This window comes from Myodes glareolus, chromosome 9 (assembly GCF_982192425.1).
Source record: "Myodes glareolus chromosome 9, mMyoGla1.1, whole genome shotgun sequence".
Taxonomy (NCBI): Eukaryota; Metazoa; Chordata; class Mammalia; order Rodentia; family Cricetidae; genus Myodes; species Myodes glareolus.
In genome coordinates this window covers 12,192,424-12,205,098 of record NC_142034.1, presented here as the reverse complement: position 1 = coordinate 12,205,098, position 12,675 = coordinate 12,192,424, and the positions used below count along the sequence as shown (strand labels likewise).

The 12,675-nt window shown below is 45.7% G+C and overlaps 1 protein-coding gene across 4 annotated transcripts in view; it reads left to right on the top strand.

Annotated features, from left to right (window-relative positions):
* Map2k6 (mitogen-activated protein kinase kinase 6) overlaps nt 1-12,675 on the top strand; it is a 141,950-nt gene that overhangs the window by 54,855 nt on the left and 74,420 nt on the right. The window contains exon 1 of one of the 4 annotated variants that reach the window (XR_015738727.1): nt 9,261-9,279. The exons of the other annotated variants lie outside the window; for them this stretch is intronic. The gene's annotated coding sequence lies outside the window, so the exon portion shown is untranslated. Of the gene's footprint in view, nt 1-9,260; nt 9,280-12,675 lie in introns of those variants that run through there. 4 annotated transcript variants of the gene reach the window in all.

Sequence of the window (12,675 nt, the reverse complement as noted above, 5' to 3'; positions counted from 1 at the left end):
GACCTGGGCAATTCCTAATCCAGTCAAGTTGAATCAAAATTACCCACTATAATAAGTCTGACATGGAGATGGTTGGTATTTCTTTTCTAAGATTTGACTTTTAATTATTTAATGTGTGTATGTGTTTGTGTCTACGTATGAAAATACATACATGTATGCAGATGCCCACACAGGCCAGAAGAGTGCTTCGGATTTCTTGTAACTACAGTTACAGGAACTTGTGAGCCACCACGTGCATGCTTGGAACTGAACTAGGGTCCTCTTTAAGAGCGATTCTTAACCAAGGAGCCATGTCTTCAGTCTCTCTACCTTTAAAAGCAAACAAGCAAACAAACAAACACATTTAAGGCCAGTGAGATGACTCACTGGTGAAAGTGCTTCTTGCCCAGTCTGATGACCTGAGTTCAATCTTTGTGGTTCAGAAGGTGTAAGGAGGCAACTGGCCTCGTATGTTATCTTCTGATCTTTACATGTGAGCCTTGCATGCACTTGTCCACATATGCACATACAAGTATGAACAAATGTAATAAAAATATACAGACAAAATTTACATTTACAATGAACACCATAGACCTGCTAAACCAACGTCCCACTGGGGAGAGAGAGATGATAGATAGATAGATAGATAGATAGATAGATAGATAGATAGATAGATAGATAGAGATGATTAGATAGAGAGAGTAGAACAAGCTTCTGCATTTAGAACAAATCCTTCTGGAGACCAATACTACCCTGAGGTTTACCGTGTCTGTCTGTATGTCCGTCCGTCCGTCTGTCTGTCTATCCATCCATCCATCCATCCATCCATCCATCCATCTATCTATCTATCTATCTATCTATCTTGGGATAGGGTCTCACTATGTAACCCTGGCTGGCCTGGAGCTCATCATGTATACCAGGCTGGTCTTGAACACATAAAGATCTGCCTGCCTCTGTCTCCCAAGTGCTGGGACCAAAGGCCTGTGCCACCATGTCTGGCCTTACTTTGGGGTTTTAAGAGCTGTGTTCCAGGGCAGATCTTAGCTCTTGAGTTGTCTGTGTTTCCTTTAAAGCTTTAACATGAAGAAGCCCAAGCTCGAAACTGGTGTTGACTGTGCTGAGGTGGAAGGTGCCCTTTCGCCTTGGCTGGCTCTGCTCTGTGGTTGGCAGCACCTTGCCCTCCTGCTGGCCTCTAATTCTCACCTGGCTTTCATTTCTGCTTATTGCAGTTCCCTTTGCCAGTTGCTTTTTAGAAAATGCAGCATCTCTAGGTTTGGGGGAAACAGGAAAAGACATTCACATTTGTGTCCATTGTTAGAAAGGTCTGTTTGTATGGGTCTTTCTTGCCTTTGTGTCCAGTTTAAAATGTGTCTTTGCTGTTCGGGATTTTTTTTTTGTTCAATTATGTCTTAGTATCTGGAGCCTGGCTTCTCTGCACTTCTCTAAAATGCTTCTTGCAGGGCTGGAGAGATGGATAACTCAGTAGTTAATAGCACTTGCTGCTCCTTCAGAGAGCCTGAGCCTAGTTCCTATCGCTGAGGGTAGTGACTCACAACTGCCTGTAACTCCAGCTCCAGGGGATCTGATACCCTCTTCTGGTCTTCAAAGATACCTATGCGTGGGTGTACAAGCGTACACACACACACTTATCCCTATAGGGTAATGTAAATAAGCCTGGAAACAAATAAATAAGAAGAAGCCCTCTTCTTTCAGAATTCACCAGAACCTTCCTTATTGTTAAGTTCTTTGACATTTTGAAATACTGTAAGTGAAACCTTGTAGAGGCTGGCACACTTATTCTAAAAAATTATGTGTTGGTTCTGAGCTTCTTTGCTGGTGTGCAACACTGAGCATGAATGCCCGTGTCCACGCCAGGGAGAAGTTGGACTTCACTCTGCTTTTGTTTGCCAACCTCCAGGCAGCATTTTTACATTAAGAACATGTTCTACAAATTTTTATTTGCTACCATTTCATCTTCCTGTTTCTTATCAGGCCAGTCATTTTAACTCCCAATTCTTGTACTTGCAGGATTCCTTTCAGGTGAATTTGTGATTTTTCTGAGGATGTTTCATATTCTATAGTTGGTTCAGACCAGCATCTTCCTTTGTTTTATAAGATGCACCTAGCTTAGGGTCTTTTCCTGCTCCTGTCATAAAGGGCCCTGGCAAAGCATCTTAAGGAAGAAAGGGTTTATTTGGCTCACAGTTCACCGTCCATCATGGCAGAAAGTCAAGGCAATAAGAACTTAAAGCAAGTGATTAAGTCTCATCCACAGCCAGGGGCAGTGAGCAGCCACAAATGCATGCATGCCAGTGTTCTGCTACTTTCTTCATTCCCTATAGTTCAGGATCCCCTGAAGAGGGAGTGGTGCCGCCCACAATTAAGGCGAGTCTTCCAATATCAGTTCATTTAAGACAATCTCTTACTTATGTGTCTGCTGGTAAATGTAGGTTTGGCCAAGCTGACAGGGCCAACCATCACAGTACCTTTGTCCAGGGTCACTAAATAAGTAATTATCATCCACTTAAGGACCCGTAAAGAGAGGGCTGGAGAGGTGGCTCGGCAGTCAAGAGCCCTGGCTGCTTTGCCAGAGGACCTGGGTTTGACTCCCAGCACTCGCATGGTGGCTCACAACCACCTGTAACTCCAGTCTCAGGGAGTTACCCTTTTGGGGCTCTGTGGGCACCATATGTATGAGGTGCACAGATTCATTTACAGGTCAAGCAGCCACACACATAAACTAAAATAAAATTTAAAAAAGAGTCTGTAAAGTAGATCCTTAAAATTTGAGGAAGGGAAAATATTTAGATCGAAAAAAAAAACAGAAAAAAGGAGAATTTAGGGCATTTCTGAGAAATCTCTTCACCTCCCACCCTCTCTTCCTTTCCTTTCCCCTTTCCCTCTCCCCTTACTACCTCCCCTTTCTTTTCCCTTTCTGTTTTTCTTTCTCCTTTTTATATTCAGCAAACACACTTCATTTTTATTAGGCTCTGGTGACTGTACAATAAAACAAACTGTGCCCCTGTTTTAGTTAAGTTTCTATTGCTGTGAAGAGACACCATGACCTCAGCAGCTTTTATAAAGGAAACTGTTTAGTTGGGGCTGGCTCGCTTACAGTTTCAGAGGTTCAGTCCACTATCATCATGGCGGGGAGCATGGCAGTGTGCGGGCAGACATGGTGCTGGTGCTGGAGCTGAGAGTCAGAGGCAACAGGAAGTCGACTGATAGTCACACTGAGGGAAGTGGGAGCCAAAGGGACCTCAAAGCCCGCCCCCACAGTGACACTTCCTGACCACAACAAGACCACACTTCCTGATAGTGCCACTCTCTTTGGGGGCCATTTTCTTTCAAACTACTATAGTCCCTTAACCTCCACGGTGCTTCCAGCTTAGTACAGGGCAGTCATATCTTCAAAACCGTGTAACAGATTGCTAGACGTAGAGGAAAAGTCAGGGCTCAGCCGTGGAGAGAAGGAAGTGGTGAAGATGAGGTGAGAGGTGGAAATTTCCAGTTCCCCAAACCTCAAAAGGCAGCCTGGATATCCAGAAATGAGCTTGGCATGAACTGTAAGAGGATTCCTAGCAGTCAGATAAAAGCCGGCATTCTTGGGGGACTTGTGAAGTAGGATTTAGTCTACCAAAGAGAGTCATTTCCCCTACCTCTGTCAAAAGGGGCCCCGCGCTGCCCAGCAGCCTATCAAAGCTCATGCGGACTCCCTGTGTATCACAAGTACCTGGTGCACATTTCAAAGACCATGCATCCTAGCCCTTCTCACCTCCTCCCTTACCTTAAACTCTCTCCAGCTCATGGACTTCCCTTCAGCTACTCATCCTTCTCATCACCCAGATATTCTCTAGGTTCCTGCTTCTGCTGTTTGTAGTCTTTCTTTTCTTGCACATAGCCCAGCCATATTCAGTCTGCTGGTCATGTTCATAAAGTCTACTTCTTCCTCTCTCTGCTCTGGACTCTTCCAGATGCCTCTGGCCGTTCTCTCTCTGTCTCTCTGTCTCTGTCTCTGTCTCTCTCTCTCGGTCTCTCTCTTTCTCTCTCATCTATGGTAAACCTGTCCTATACCATGGAACTGTCACATGGAGAATGAGCAGGGGTCGAATAAGCGAAGGGGCACTCTTTGAGCAGATGTTGGAAGGCATCCTCATAGTGCAGACTTGAAGGCAGAGGTACCACAGGGCAGGATGAGAGCTAAGAGAAGCAAGATAGACTGACACAGTTGGGGAGCACTGAGAGATGAGGGCAGGCAAAGGGGTTCCCTGGTGTGGATAGAAGGTAACAACGATACCTGTGTGACAGCGAAGATGACAGTAGACTAGCGAAGTGTAGTCCTGGAAGGTGAGCCATCACCAGGGCAAAAACTTAGGTCAGACTCCAGAGACTTGGCTTCCAGAGAGGAAGCCCTTGAAGCCAGACACTTCTGGACTAGGATGGGACGAGCGGCAGAAGGAGAGAGCAGGCTCAGGGTAGAGGCCAGGTCAACCTCTGCAGAGGAGCGAAGGAAGAGCCACTTAGAGAAGTAGGCGGAAGAGTTGATGGACTTAAAACACTCCCCCACCCTTTTGGACTAGTAGTTGTGGAGAAAGCCCTATTGGCTAATTGGTTGGCTGGTGGATTGATTAAGAAAGGTCTTAAGTGTTCCAAGCTTGCATGCTCCAAGCTAGGCAAGGATGAGTTTGAATTTCTAATACCCCTACCTGTCTCTCTAGTGCTGGGTTTACAGCTATGGGGTATTATGCCTGGCAGTTCTGGGGTTCTAACCCAGGGTTCATGAGCTGCATGCCTAGCCTGGAAAGTCCCTTTTTGAAGTGACATGGAAGGCAGTCCCTTGTTCCTTTGCTTCTTAGAATAGCTTAGGACAGATATCCTCCCATTCTGCCATTTTAAGAGACAGCTCTTAAAATGATAAGATAGTTCCTTTGATTTTCTTTTCCTGGAGGTCACATTCCTTTCTCTGCAGCCCTGGCTGGCCTAAAACTAGCTAGGTTGGCCAGGCTGGCTTGGAACTCATAGAGACCCCCTTGCCTCTGCCTCTTGAGTGCTGGGATTAAAGGCATGCACTATTGTGCCTGCTTTGTGTATGCTGGTTTTTAAATGTCTTACCTGCTATGCTGGCCCTCACAGGCTTTCCAGATGAAACGGAAAGAATGATGTTTGGGGCGTGAACTTGTCTTCATCTTCTCCTCCTTCTGCAGAGATTTCTTCCTGCCAATTTTTACAACAGATTCTCTCAGTTGTTGGGTCAGTGATCCAGAGGGGTGGAGGAGACCATGCTGGGACCACTGAATGGCCTAGCTTTGTCTGCCTGCATGTTTTCTTGAATGTTTATGGTTTCTGACAGGGTTGTTTTTGTTCTGGGGAGAGCTGGCTGGAGAAAGCCTTCTGCTGAGAAGCCAAAGGGGCTCTACTTCCCTCTGGGGTGATCTCCAAGGCTCCCCCCACAGAGCTGTGACTTAGCATCCCCAAACCATTTCTTATCCGCTGGGGTCATCTAAGGCCTCTGCTTCCTTGACTCAAGTCTGATTCTGTTAGAGAAAATTTTGATGACTCCTGTATGCTTGACAGGATACAGGGTCCCATTTCAACCATCAATCATACATTAACCCCCGGACGGGGAAGGACGAGAGAGAGAGTAAACACCATTCCCATGACTTTCTCTTCTGCGTTATCAGTCACACTTTCTTCTTTCTTGGGGCCTACACTTTCAATTTTAGACAGAATTTATGTGTAGAAATCTGAAAGGAAAGGTGAAATGAGGGAGGGAGGGTTTCAGTTCACGTTTGGGATGAATCACACACACTGGGGATTCTAACATGCAAACATGAAGCTGAGTCCTCAGCGCAAGCCTTGCTACTCTCTTCCTGACCCCAGGCATGCTGCCGACTCTCTCGCATGCAGCCAGATGGACACTGGCGAAGGAGGCTGAGAGAGTTTCTGCCTGAGTCAGCAGGGAGCCGATTGACTTAGCATCTCCTCTTACCCCGGGGTAGGACTCTGGTCAGCTGATCTGCGTGGCCAGGGTGTTCTGGCAGAGAAGAGAGGCTTGGCCAGTCTCCGTGGATTCCGGCACATACAGTTCCTCTGTCGAGTGGTGGGAGAGCACAGTGTGCTCTTCGGCGGTGCGGCGATTTGTGTTGAGCTGTGGCTCTTTTCTGGAGGGTCATTGCCAAGGTGGCTTCTTCAGGTGAACCACAGACAGTGAGCCTAGGAAGTTTAGACTTCAGTCTCAGTTCCTGTCTGGCTCATGGGCATTTTTTTTTTAAATTTTTATTTTCCATGTTTGTGCTTCTGCCTGGGTCTTTTTTCCCAGGCTTCACACAGGCTTTCCCGAGTCCTCCCTTCCTACCTTTCCACCTCCAGGCCCTCCTGCTTCCTGCATTCCTTCCCCTAGGAAGTCATGGGTTTGAGAGCACATATGTAGCTTTCTTACCAGTCAGGAATGCGTGTTGGAACATGTGCGGATGAAATCATACGACGTCTGGGATTTGCTTCAAAGAACTCTAGTCCAAGTGGGGGGTGTCATGCATGAAGCAAGAGCGGCTAAGGGTGGATAGTGATTTAGTGGGAATCTTAGGTGCACAAGGGTTCATTACATTGTTCGTCTGTGTGCTTGAAATTTCTCGTAATGAATGGCTGAACAACAGAAACGTTTTCCTTATTAACCGAGCCAGGGGCGATGCCTCCTACACGTGTTTGAAGTTTCCTTGTGGTAGGTTCTTTGGACGTCTGCTTCCTGTTACAGTTGTTGACAAGCAAGTATAATTCAGTCATTTGATGACCATGCGTCCCGATGTGCCGAGGACCGTGTTGGAACACTCCCGTGTCCATGTTCTACATTCCATCTGGGTTAGCATTTACCCTAGATTCTTTTTATTTTGAAAGTAATTTTAATAAATTATAAAAGTTTCCATTTACGCCCCTCTTCCCAACACCCTCCCACTCCCCCCACTCCCTCTCCTCCTCCCTCTTCGTCCCTTAGGGCAGTCAGGGTTTCCTGTCCTGTGGGAAGTTCAAGTTCCTCCCCCCTCCCTCCAGGTCCAGGAAGGTGAGTATCCAAACAGACTGGATCCCCAAAATCCAGTATATGCAGAGGAAACAAGTCCCAGTGTCATTGTCAATGGCTTTTCAGAAAGACTTCGGGCCAGCCACATTCAGAGAATCCGGCCACATTCAGAGAATCTGGTTGGATCACGTCCTCGTTCAGTCGCAGTCCAACTGGCCTTGGTAAACTCTCATTAGATCAGTCCCCTTGTATCAGTGGGTGATCGCATCCCTCGCAGTCCTTATTTCCTTTTTCATTTTCTTCGTCCTTCTGCTCCTCATTTGGACCTTGGGGGGCTCAGTCCGGTGCTCCAATGTGGGTCTCTGTCTGTATCGCCATCCATTGCCAGATGAAGGATCTATGGTGATAAGCAAAATATTCATCAGTATGGTTATGGGCCAAGGCCGGTTCAGGCACCCTCTCCTCTGTCCAGAGAACAATCTGGGGATCTCTCCTTGGACCTGGGATCCCATATATAATCAAGTCTCCTGTAAACCCTAAAATGACTCCCTTAGTTGAAATATATTCTTCCCTGATCCCATATTCATCCTTCCTCCATCCCCCCCATCCCGGTCAACCGAGCTTTCCCCATTCCTCCCCTACTCCCTTCTCTCTAACCCTCACCCCTTCCAACAACCCTCCCCCCCCCATGCACCCGAGGTTACCTGGGACTCTTGACTATTTCCTACCTCCTGGCAGATAGCTAAATAATCTTCATCAGGTTCATCTTCTTATTTAGCTTCTCTAGGATCACGAATAATAGGCTCAAAGACCTTTAATTATGGTTAGAATCCACTTATGAGTGAATACATACCGTGTTCCTCTTTTTGGGTCTGGCTTACCTCACTCAGTAAAGCGTTTTCTATTTCCATCCATTTGCATGCAAAATTCAAGATGTCATTGTTTTTTACCGCTGAGTAAAACTCTAATGTGTATATGTTTCACACCTTTTTTAACCAATCTTCTATTGAGGGGCACCTAGACTGTTTCCAGGTTCTGGCTATTACAAATAGTGCTGTTATGAACATAGTTGAACAAATGCTTTTGTAGTATGTTAGGGAATCTCTAGGGTATATTCCCAAGAGTGGAATTGCTGGGTCCTGAGGGAGGTTGACTCCCAGTTTCCTGAGAAACCGCCGCACTGATTTCCACAGTGGCTGCACAAGTTTGCATTCCCACCAACAATGGATGAGAGTTCCCCTCTCTCCACATCCTCTCCAGCATAGGCTATCGTTGGTGTTTTTGACTTTAGCTATTCTGACAGGTGAAAGATTTACCCTAGATTCTTAAAATGCCGCACCCCCCCCCTGTGTGTGTGTGTGTGTGTGTGTGTGTGTGTGTGTGTGTGCGCGCGCGCGTGTGAGACAGAGAAGACTGTTTGGTGTCCTGCTCTACCATTTCCTCACTTGGTACCTTGTGACAGTGTCTCTATTGAGCAGAGAATGAGGCTGATGGCCACAAAGCTCCAGCAATCCTCCCGTCTCCTCCCCACACAGTGCTGGGGTTACATGCCTGCTCACGATCACACCTGCCTTATTATGTGGAGGCTGGAGATCCGAACCGAGGTTACACTAACAGCGGCAGGATCTTAGGGACGCTGCACTTGGCTCCTAGCGTCCAGTGTGGTCTCTCAGTGTGTAAGTTTGTAAGATGTAAAACACAATCAACAGACTCTCTTCTCAGTGTGTGAATACATCCAAAAAGAAGCAGGCAAGCACTCGCCCGACTTTTCTTAGGTTTTCACGGATGGTGTATGTGGTGCCTGCTGGCTGATTAAATCTGTGTGGTCGAGGTTGACTGAGCCATTCACATCTTGGGTAGCGAGGGGAGAAGTATTTGACACCACCACCCCTGCTGACTGCCGGTTGCACCAGCTGTTTGGGCCGAGTTCCAAGCTGAGCTCTGTGATTCTCCGTGTTTAGAAGCTTACAGTGACTTAAAGGATGTGAACGGGTGCCAAGAAAAATTATTCAGCTTGTGTTATTTTGTAATTTTCTGATAATCTACAAGAAGTTTTTCTACATTTTTATTTTTAAGTACACAGAGATGTGTATATTCTATGCAAGGTATATCCTTTTAAAAAAATTATTTATCTTTATTTTATGTGCATTAATGTAAAGGTCCTCTGGAACTGGAGTTAACAAACAGCTGTGAGCTGCCATGTGGGTGCTGGGAATTGAACCCAGGTCCTCTGGAAAAGCAGCAAATGCTCTTTACCACTGAGCCATCTCTCCAGTCCTCTATGCAAGGTATATCTTAATGCATCTGTTTAGAATTTCATTTTTAGAATAACTTTGAAAACATTTGAACTGCATATAACAAACTATTTTGTTGACTGTTAAATATTTAAATGCTGTGAAACCATTACAATTTTTTTGTACTGTCTATTCTCTACAAAAATGTGTTTATTTTGGTGATTAAGCACGTGACCACTCTACTTAGTAGTAAAATAGAGAGACCAGAGTTGGGCTGTTTCTGGAACATCTTCCCCTGTTTCTAGAACATCTTCCTCTTGGGGATTTTCCTGAGCTCTTCGTTTCTGAGACAGAGTTTCTCAGTGTAGCCTTGGCTGCTGTTGATCAGACTGACCTCGAACTCACAGAGATCCACCTACCTCTGCCTCTCAAGTGCTGGATTAATGGCGTGTGCCACCGCCGCCTGGCTTGTTCTTGAGGTCTCAATTTCCTTCTCCGTGGACTGTCTGGTGGTAGTTGTTTATATACGTTTTACAAAGCTCAAATGACTTATTTATTGCCTGTGTATTTGGTATAGAGCTTTCTTATCGTAAGCCCTTAATCATTGTCCATCTTTACTATATTTTTATATTTTTTTGTGTTTTATGGTTTTTGCAAGATTATGTCCCTGCTTCAAGAGAGAAGTTGTTTTGTTTTTCACACTTCTATAGAGTCTGGAGCACAATAGCTCTTATGATATTTATTGAGTGGTTGAATCCCCGGATGAGTGAGTGATGGGTGTTCCGGTGCTTAGCCATTTGGAGTGGTTTTGTGAGATTGACAGAATCATGTTCACACAGAGAGGCTGCTCCATTCTGTCTTTGTAAGCATCTCAGCCTAGCTAATTGGAGTAATCACCTCAAACAGAAAGCCTGTGTGTGTGTGTGTGTGTGTGTGTGTGTGTGTGTGTGTGTGTGTGTGGTATAGGTTAGAGGTTGATATCATGGATCTTCTTGAGTTGATCTCCACCTTGTTTTTTGAACCAGAGTCTCTCACTAAACCTGGAGTTCATTGATTTCGCTAGACTGGCTGACTAGTTATCCTCCTGCCTCCACTCCCTTGATGCTGAGGTTACAGATGTACACCGAGGCTCCTGGCTTTTCACGTGGATGGTGGGTAACTGAACTGAACTCAGGTCATAATTGAATAGCAATGGCTCTGCCCGCTGAGCTAGCATCCTAGCCCACAAAGTGAACTTTCATCATGTGTAAATGCCCCCTAGCCCCCTGCCCTACTAAATGCCTGAGCTGAACATTACAGGAAATGTAATGTTCTGGTTAGTGGGTTTTTCTTTTGTTTTTTGTTTTTGTTTTTGGTCAACTTGACACGAACTAGGATCAAGAGGGGACTTCAAATGAGAAAATGCCTCCATCAGATTGGCCCACTTGTGATCAGTGCTAGCCCTGGGCTGGGGTTCCTGGGAAGATGAAGTGAGCCTGAGGAACAAGCCAGTAAGCAGTGCCCTTCCTTGGTTTCTGCTTCAGTCTCTGCCTCCAGGTTCCTGCCCTGACTTCCCTTGGGGATGGACTGTATAAACTGTAAGATAATGTAAACCTGTTCCTTCCCAAGTTGCCTTTGATTATGGCTTTAACACAGCAATAGAAAACAAACTAGGCTGGAAATCTACTGAAGTATGTGTCAGGGGCTGGAGAGATGGCTCAGCAGTTAAGAGCACTGACCGCTCTTCCAAAGGACCTGAGTTCAATTCCCAGCACCCACATGACAGCTTCTAACTGTCTGTGACTCCAGTTCCAGCGGATCTGACACCCATGGCAAAACACCAATGCACATAAAATAAAAATAAATATGTTATCTATGTGAAAATATTTAGAGCTTTATACCATCCTATTGTTAAGGCAGATTCTGCTGTGGGATCATATGAACACAGCAGGAACATGCATGGTGATATGCTCATGGATTATAATAGAAGGAGATAATGACTCAGACTGTGGGTCCATCCTGCCTTTCTGGCTTACTACTTTACTTGGAGTTAAATGTTGCTCAGTGAGTTATTTCTTCCTACCTGCATCCCAGGCAAGAAAAGCAGAGGTCTCTCTATAAGGATAAGAGAAGATCTCTAAAACCATAAGAATTTTTTATCTTCGGCACATGTTCTGAGGAAGACAGTGCTAGCCTGTGTTTTGACACGTTTCAGGGAGAGATCTTGAATGGGTACCGCATCTGAGATCAGTCAGCCTTGTGAGGAGCCCAGCCATGTGGAGCTATGGACTGATGTTTGTTAGGAAGGGGGCCATCTGAATCCAGGAAGACTTGAGATAACCCGGAAGGGAGAAGTAGGAGGACTGTGGCTGCCATGGAGCTTGCTGGGCCATTGTGGTGTGCTTCCTCCCTTTGTGTATTGATCTGCCCTGCAGAGGAGGGGCACGCTGCTGCACTGACTACCGGACAATGGGTTTGGATGCAGGTGTTTTGATCGGGCACTGAGTATTCTGAGTATTCTGAGTATTCTGGAAGCTCTATATTGTAAAAATATCAACATCTGTGCCTTCCTAGCGTAATTATTATTGAAAGTTTTGTTTGTGCCAGACCCTTTCCCTGAAGTCTAGAGTCAGGCTAGTGGGCTGCCTGCTGTGCTCCTCTGCCTGGTTGGAACCTCAGCTTCATCCCACCTCAGACTAATCATCATCCTCAGATTTGATTCTTTGGGACTTTGTTTTCAGGTGTTTCTTAGAAAGACCTTTTTCTGGATCACTTGATGTTCCCCTCCTTATCTCTGCTGTAACTGATTAAAGTTCCAGCTCTTTGTCTCATTTCAATTTCTGTCCGAATCTCTCCATCTCTTTTCCGATGTCCAATCTTGTCCTCCGTTTTGATCCATTTTACTGCCAGCTGCAGTATTGGGCATCTATCTCCGTGTCAATCACTTTCTTTCAGAACTGAGACCGAAGCAGTTGACAGATCCCTGTTCATGCTTCCGCAGAACTTATTTTCCAGGGCTGATGAACACCAAAGCCTGTATACGAACAAGTAGCTAACATGCTTATAAACTGTCATGTACCAAAGGGAACAAACAAGGCTCTGGCACGGAGAATCAAAGAGCAGATGCACTATGAGCAGTGTTGATGGATGAGATTCTTGCTGATTATGACATTTAAGCTGAAGTCGAAAGGGTGAGGAGGCATTAGGAAGGACAGAAGGGAAGGAGTGAGTGGTTTGGGTCATTGGCTGAAAGTCCTAGAGACATGTCAACTTGTTGGATTAAGGGAGCTGAAGTGGAGCAATTAAGAGAGCCTTGAGTGAAATCAGAGAAGCAGGAGAGAGTAATATCATAAAGGTCTTCATAGCCTGAGAAGGGTATTCCACTTGAACCTCAGTGGGAAACCAACACAAATATGGTTTTATACAGTTCCCACTTGATTATTACTCTTGCATTGTGACATGCAGGGCAGA